At 46.7% G+C, this 7,647-nt stretch overlaps 1 pseudogene; it reads right to left on the bottom strand.

Moving 5' to 3' along the window:
* Positions 1-6,119: 6,119 nt before the first annotated feature.
* Positions 6,120-7,127, bottom strand: LOC132407257 (tubulin beta-2 chain-like; annotated as a pseudogene).
* Positions 7,128-7,647: the final 520 nt, after the last annotated feature.

Here is a 7,647-nt window from a genome sequence, read left to right as displayed (position 1 = left end):
CCCACTGGCCACCCTCCCCACCTCCTTTCCTTCATTCCATGCTCCACTGCCCTCTGCCAAGAGATTGCGTCTTCTTTCGCTTATCTTCTCCCAACTTCTCACATCATTCTCACTCTCCCCAACCCCCGCCACCTACCAGCGTTCCCTGACCTGGGTCCACCCACCATCATGTACCCCGATCAGCCTTTTAACGCTAGCATTAAATCTCCTTACTTCCATTCCAGTCCTGATGAAGGGTCTGGACCTGAACCGTTGGCTTCAACAGCTGAGCTCCTCCAGCATTTTGTGCATTGCCCTCATTGTTCTGTTGCCTAAAGTTCCAGGATCTACATTCTGATGATGGTGACGTGCATCCAAGTCCGGAGTTCTGAAGCTTGTGGCAGAACTGGTGTTCCCATGCACTTAAACTCTTGCTTCATCCTGTCGTGAAAGGTGGTGAGACTGGGTTGGTTCACATATTCTTAAGTGACAAATTAGTATCATCTGGATTCCTTCGGTGAAGCAACGTGGGAATCAAGTGAACAGGCTGCAGCTGAAACGTTCAATGAGCAAGCGTTTCCTTTTTAGCTGGTGCTGAATTTGCAGATTACAGGTAAGAGTGAAAGTTGGGGGAAGAATGGTGGAGGGGTGCAGTGGTAGAGAGTGGGAAGATGGGGGTGGGGTTTGACATCCTCAAACTGTGAAGAAAAATGACAGTCAGAGCTCTCCTGTTACTTTTTTTTGAGGGTGACAGAATTACATGCACACTACGATTCAATGATGGAATTCATTTTGTATATGCGATGTTGATAAGAGATGGATAATGTTTCATTTTCCTGAAACGTTTATATATTTGAGTTCCACTGATGCAGTCCTTTGTGCTGCAAACTGTCCAGGCCTGGATTCCCACTTGTTTCAGTGAATGCACATTCCAGCCAGGATGGATGGAGGAGGGACAGGGTCACCTAGCTTGAAGCAATGCTGTACCTGTTAAGAAAGAGGGCCTGGAAGGTCTTTCATTGCACTTGTTCCAGCATGGGTTTTAATGCTTTCCCTGAGACCCAGGCCATGTTACTCAGGGAATGCCTTGCACAATGCCAGAGACTAAACGAATGACGTCTCTCTCTGGGGAGTAACTACTTTTGATAGCAGCATTATTGTCTTTGATTATCTTATGGTGCACTCACTTCAAGAAAAGTTTATAGAGAGAAAGGAAAAGCCAAGATAAATAAATGAACCCAAAAATACAATTTTCTTGGTATGAATTCAAACCGTTTGGCAGACAGTAGAGTGAAAATGACTGATGAAAAACTCTTTGCATGAATGATGACAAAAATAACATGAGATTAAACTTTCAGAACATTACAGCACAGGAACAGGCCTGTCAACCCACAACACTGTGCCAAACTCATTAAGATGAGGATGTCTAATTCCTTCTGCCCGCACAGCATTCACATCTCTCCATCCTCTGTATGTCCATGTCCTGATCTAAGAAACTTTATTAAACACCTCTATCTGCCTCCACCATTGCCCCGGATGTGTGTTCCAGGCACCCACCATTTTCTGTGTAAATAAACTTGCCTTGCACATCTTCTTTGAACTTGACCCCCTTACCTTAAATGTATGCCCTCAAGTATTAGATATTTCAGGAGCAACCAGACAAAAGGCTACACTTAGGTTGGAGGAACAACACCTTATATTTTGTTTGGGTAGCCTCTAACCCGATGGCATGAATATTGATTTCTTTAACTTCCAGTAATGCCCCCCCTTTCCCCTCTCTCACCTTATCTCCTTGATCATCTATCACCTCCCTCTGACGCTCCTTTCTCTTTTGCTTTCTTCCATGGCCTTCTGTCGCTTTCACCACTCAACTTCCCAGCTCTTAACTTCATCCTTCCCCCTCCAGGTTTCACCTATCACCTCGTGTTCCTCTCTCCCCTCCCCCCACCTTCAAAATCTTTTTTCACTAGTCCTGCGAAAGTGTTCCAGCCCAAAACATCGATTGTACTTTTTTCCATAGATACTGCCTGGCCTACTAAGTTCCTCCAGCAACTCAGTGTGTGTTGCTTGAATTTCCAGCATCTGCAGATTTTCTCTTGTCTATTTATATCTGATAGATGTTAGAAACATTTATCGGGTTTGCCGTAAGCCTCTGGCACTCCAGAGAAAACAAGTTGTTCAACCTCTTCTTATTGTGCATATCTTCTAGTCCAGGCAGCACCCTAATAAACCTCTTCTGCACCTTCTTCCAAATCCTCGGCATCCTTCCTGTAACCGGGTGACCAGAACTGTGCACAATACTTCAAGGGTGGATAAACCAGAGTTCTATAAAGCCCAAACATGAGAAAATCTGCAGATGCTGGAATCCAAGCAACACAGGCAAAATGCTGGAGGGACTCAGCAGGCCAGGCAGCATCTTGGGAAAAGAGTACTGCAGACGTTTCAGGCCAAATCCTTTCAACAGGATTTTGTGTGTGTTCTTTTATAAAGCCACATCATAACCTCCTGATTCTTGAATATTGGTAAGTATGCCATAGCTTTACTACACGATCAACCTGTGCAGCCATTTTCAAGGAGCTATTGCGAAGGGTCCTGTTGTCAGCAGTCCTGTTGTGTGCTGTTCCTTTACCTTTGACCTCCCAAAGTGGAACTCCTCACACTTGGCTAGATTAAAGTCCATCTGCAATTTCTCTGCCCATAACTGCAGCTGATCTATATCCCACTGTACTCTTTGGCAATCTTCTTGTTGTCTTTCCTTTGCCTATATTTACTGATGAGACCCGAAGCCAGGAGGTAGAACAAAGCTGGAACTCAAAATAAACCTTTATTCAGTAAAACCATACAACTCCATTAATCTCCAAGTTCAAGAGTAGGTCCCAAAGCACATCTATTTAAGTGGTTTACCCAAGAACGTATGAGACGACGACCAGGGAGTGAAAGTCAGATGACCAATTGGCGTTGGTTGTTTTGGCTCGCTGTAACTCCTCCCTCTTGAGGGTGATTACCTGTAGGATTTGAGCTAAAGGTTGAATCTGATTGGATCACCGGCTTACTTATTAGTGGCTGCAGGCTGTCACTTTCTTGTCACAAAGTTGCCTGTGGCTGTGATAGAGCTTGAGGTTGACTTGGTCAGGGTAAGTTGAATCCTTTTCAGGGGGATATGAAAGTACACCTGTGCGTCTGCTGATGTGATCAATAAACTTGCTGTGCATTCAGGAGCGAGCACACGATGTGGTGACACCAACGATATCTGCCTGTGATACTTTGTAGAGAACTTCCCCCATTCATAGGCGTCCTGACCTGGTACCCAGGGGTCTTGCCCATTGCGATATTGTCTGGTCCACACTGCAGCTCTGCATTTGAAAGACTTCACCGATTGAACAAGGTCTGTGTGGCTGTCTTTGTGCACCTGACCATCTGCTGTTACAGATGTTGGATGTTGTGGCAGCATTGCATCCAACACGGTGAACAGTTTTCTTCCCAAAAACACTTCAGCTGGGGGCTTCCCCTTGAGGCCTGGATGTGGCATAATTTGATGACAGCATAAATGTGTTGAGAGCCTCAGCTGACACTCCTTAATCCCCTTGATTTCAGAAATGATTGTTTAAAGTTGTCCACAAAACTCTCTGTTTGGCCATTGGACTGTGGATGATACAGGAGCGAGTGGATGTGGATAACTCCATGTTCTGGAAGAACACAGCAAACTCCTTTGAACTGAATTGGGTGCCGTTATCAGAAGCAAGTGTTTCTGGCATCCCAAAGCAGCTGAAGATCTGCAGTGGCTGTTGAATGGTGGCCTCTGACATTGTTGACTTCATAGATAATAATTCTGGCCACCTGGAATAGACATCAACCAGGACAAGATGGGAACACATGTCAATTGGGCCAGCGAATTCAATTTGTACGCGGCTCCAAGGTTTGATAGCCCGAGGCCATGGTTGCAGATTGGCTCTACCTGCATTCTTTGTTGCCGTAGAGCACTATATATCTACATTTATGCCAGGCCTGTGCACAAGGCTTCTTGACAGGGTTTTCATTCAATTGAGGTAAAGCTGACCACAGTGGATAAAAACACAAAATGCTGGCAGAACTCAGCAGGCCAGACAGCATCTATGGGAGGAGGTAGTGACGACGTTTCGGGCCAAAACCCGTTTCGCACTCCTGATGAAGGGTTTCGGCCCGAAATGTCGTCACTACCTCCTCCCATAGATGCTGTCTGGCCTGCTGAGTTCTGCCTGCATTTTGCGTTTTTATTTATTTCCAGCATCTGCAGATTCACTCGTGTTGACCACAGTGGAACTTGGTTAAAATATTCACTTTTCTGGTGTTACAAGGTGGTACGAACCCAAGTGCTGAACATGGGCGCGGAATTGGTGCCAAGAGAGTCTTCACCCGGAGTCTTGGTCTAGTAGAGAATTCAGGAACAATGCTAGACTTAGAACTGATAGTCCTAAGAACTATGGAATGAGGTTACTCGTACATGAGTCGACTGGTGAACGGGCACCTCCTTGTTGTGGTCACAGGATCTTGATACTGCATTTTCTGATGGAAAGCAGGTGTTTGTAGTTAGTGGAACCTGGGAATGATTGGGAACTAAACGAGGTGACTGAGGCCCAATTCCTGAGGAAGATGGCCAGGTACCAGAAGGGACCATGACATCTGGCTCCAAACATTAAGCAGGAGTCCACATTTGAGAGCAATTCATGACATAGGTAGACATCTTGCTCAGCCTGATTGGTGACCTGTCACCAAGGTATCTGGAGATACACTGAAGAAGAGAATCTGCAGTCAGGTCTGCTCTGCTCTTATTGACAGTGACCTGAAGACCTTCCGCAGCACGTGACACAACGCAGTGGACTATGCAGTCAACTGAAATTGCAGCCACAACTGCATCTTCATTAACCTGCTGATCAGTAAGTCTGGAGAGAGCAAACGCCTGGGTTCATATGTACTTGATTTCAAAATCATAGGCTAATAACGTCATCGCCCACCTTTGTAGACAGTTAGCTATATACACCAGGATGCCTTTCTTGCAACCAAAGATGGACAATGGTGGCTTGTAAGGAGTATGAAGAGTCTGCCACTAAGGATCTTGTGGAATTTCTTCACAGCAAAGATGATGGACAGGTAAGTGTATGGGTGAGATGTGTGGGTATGAAAAATGGATACGGCAAGGAAACGGTTAACAGTTAGAAATTTGTGGGTCTGTCCTGTTTTGAAGGTCTGTCTGCATTTTGGGCAAATTGACCCTTGATACTAGATAAGGGGAGAAACATTGTGACTCTGGTCTACCTGATTAAATGGCCTGAAAGCAAAACAAAAGTACTGATTTGAGTAAAAGTAATTAATCACCTTGTCTCTAAAGAATGTTTTTTTTACATTGTTTGGTTGTAAGATTAATAGAATGCATTGTCCCTGAGGAGGCAGAGGCCAATTGCTGAAGGTCACCCGACCAAGAGGTTAGGGTCGTGTAAACGTCGGACTGGATGCCTTGCCCCTTCCAGCTGGACTGGGAGGTGGCAATAGGGCTATAAAGGTGGGCAAGTTCTTTCTTGGGCAGACCACTCGCCTGGGTCCCACCTTCGGGCCGAGCAGCTGAACCGGTCTCAAGGAGCTCCACCCGAGCCAGTCCATGGTCGATCGCCTGCCTCAGGGACCTCGCAGACATTGCTAAGTATTCCTAGCGGTGTAGACTACTAGGGGTTGCTTATGTTAGCCCTACCTATTAGTGGTGTAGGTAGTGTATAATGGAAAGCATTTCTCGCAACTCTCTATTTTTCTTTTCTGTATTAAAAATAAAGTGAGTCTCGGAGGAACTACCGAGTCTGGGTCCATTTGTTCGAGCAAAACCAAATAGTTGCAGCATCCACTTGTTACGATTATACTTATCTGGGTATCAGTTTTTGTGGGACAGATGATCCCCAAGTCTTCCTTCTCAATTTGTCGCTAGTTCATTTCTACTACAATCAGTGTACCTGGCATGGCATCAGGGAAGATATGAGATATGACAACTCCCACCCACTAGCCGGACTCATCTGTTGTGACAGTGATTGGGAACTATGGGCTGAAATGCATCACGGGAAGGTCGGGTGACAGCACCTGATCAGAAGCCTCTTGCCATTGTTTGGATCGTTTCCATGTTATTGAGCAGGGCGTTGAGTGGCTCCCTCAACCAGAGTGTTGCTGGGAGGAATGCTGAATACTGACTGATTACTCCCAATAATGAGTGTGCATTTGATGCTGGAGTCGCATATGAAGATGGTGGACATCTTGAGGCCCCAGCGGCAGGAAATCGCAGACAGCTATTTTGAAATTGTGGGGGATCAAGTCTGCAAAGAAGCTACTGCTCTCGTTTGAACATCTACTCATCGACCTTCCTCATGGACATGCAGCCATGGAGGATGACGGCCAAAGTCAGGCAGCAGCTGTGCGGGGCTCGCAAGCTGCTATCCTGTTCTCGGTGTCAAACATCTACTGGGTCAGCTAAGCACTGTCGGGGTGCAGGTCTGCTGGCTGTCCCAGTCAGTGAGGGAGGGCAAATCCCAACATGGAGAAATGGAAATGGGAGAAGGAGACCAATTTGACCACCAGCTTGCACAGGTCAGCTTTGAGCGAGCTGGGGAAATAGAGGCAGGTGGTGACGCTGCTCGTGACTGTCAAGATCAGGTGGTTGAGGTCCCTATGGAAAGCGCTGGGGAGCTTGAGAGTGCAGAAGCAGATGTTGCAGAGGGCCTTGTTGTCAAAGCAGATGACTTTGTCCATGCTCTCCAACAGCTGGTGGACAGACCGTATGGAGTAGTAGGGTTCCATCCCTGTTTCTGGGACTTTGGGGTGAAGGCAGCACGCTGAAGGTGTTCATGATATGATCGGGGCATTCCTTGCAGATCTTGCTGATGAGGAGAGGGTGACCAAGCCCATGCCCCTGCCCAGGGACTGGGTGAGCTGAAATCCCTGGAGGCAGCTGCAACTCTCCAGCTCCTTCTGTACCACATCCATGATGGAGTCCACCAGCTCAGCACTCTCCGCATAGTGGCCTTTGGCCCAGTTGTTGCCCACCTCACTCTGGACCAAAACAAAGTTGCCAGGATGGAAGAGATGCAGGGTCCCGACTGGACAGTGTCCATTGTGCCTGGCTCCAGATTGACCAGCGTGGCCAATACATCTGAAGAATGTACGGCCTCCTGTAGTCTGCTTGTTACTCTCCAAATTTCTTTTCTTCTGAACCTTTCCGAGTTCCCTCAAGCTAGAGGTCAGGGATCTCTCTTACACCAGTTGGTGGTGCATGAGTATTTGGCACTTGCAGCTTATTTTACCCCTCTTCCTTTATCTGGTCATCCCCAATGGCTGCTTTGCTGTACAGAGCTCAGAGCTCCTGGGACATGACTTTCTAGAAACCGAGTCTAGGGTCAGGGTCTGCTCTTCTGGCAATTTTAGGCGTGGCATTCCTCTTTCTCCTTGTTTTCAAACTAGTGTCCACCTTAATTTTAGTTACCACCTTTGGTGCAGGTCCCAGAACAACTTGTACGAGTTTTCAGCCTTCACACCATGAGGCTGTGCTGATGACATGGCCACTTGTTAGATATCAGGGACTATTGAAGTTATTTTCTCCACTTTACACACAAGCTTAGTATGAAAGTGAAGTGCATAATATTAGCGAAGATCTCTACA

Source organism: Hypanus sabinus, chromosome 18 (genome assembly GCF_030144855.1).
Source record: "Hypanus sabinus isolate sHypSab1 chromosome 18, sHypSab1.hap1, whole genome shotgun sequence".
NCBI lineage: Eukaryota > Metazoa > Chordata > Chondrichthyes > Myliobatiformes > Dasyatidae > Hypanus > Hypanus sabinus.
This window is presented reverse-complemented; position numbering and strand designations above follow the sequence as displayed.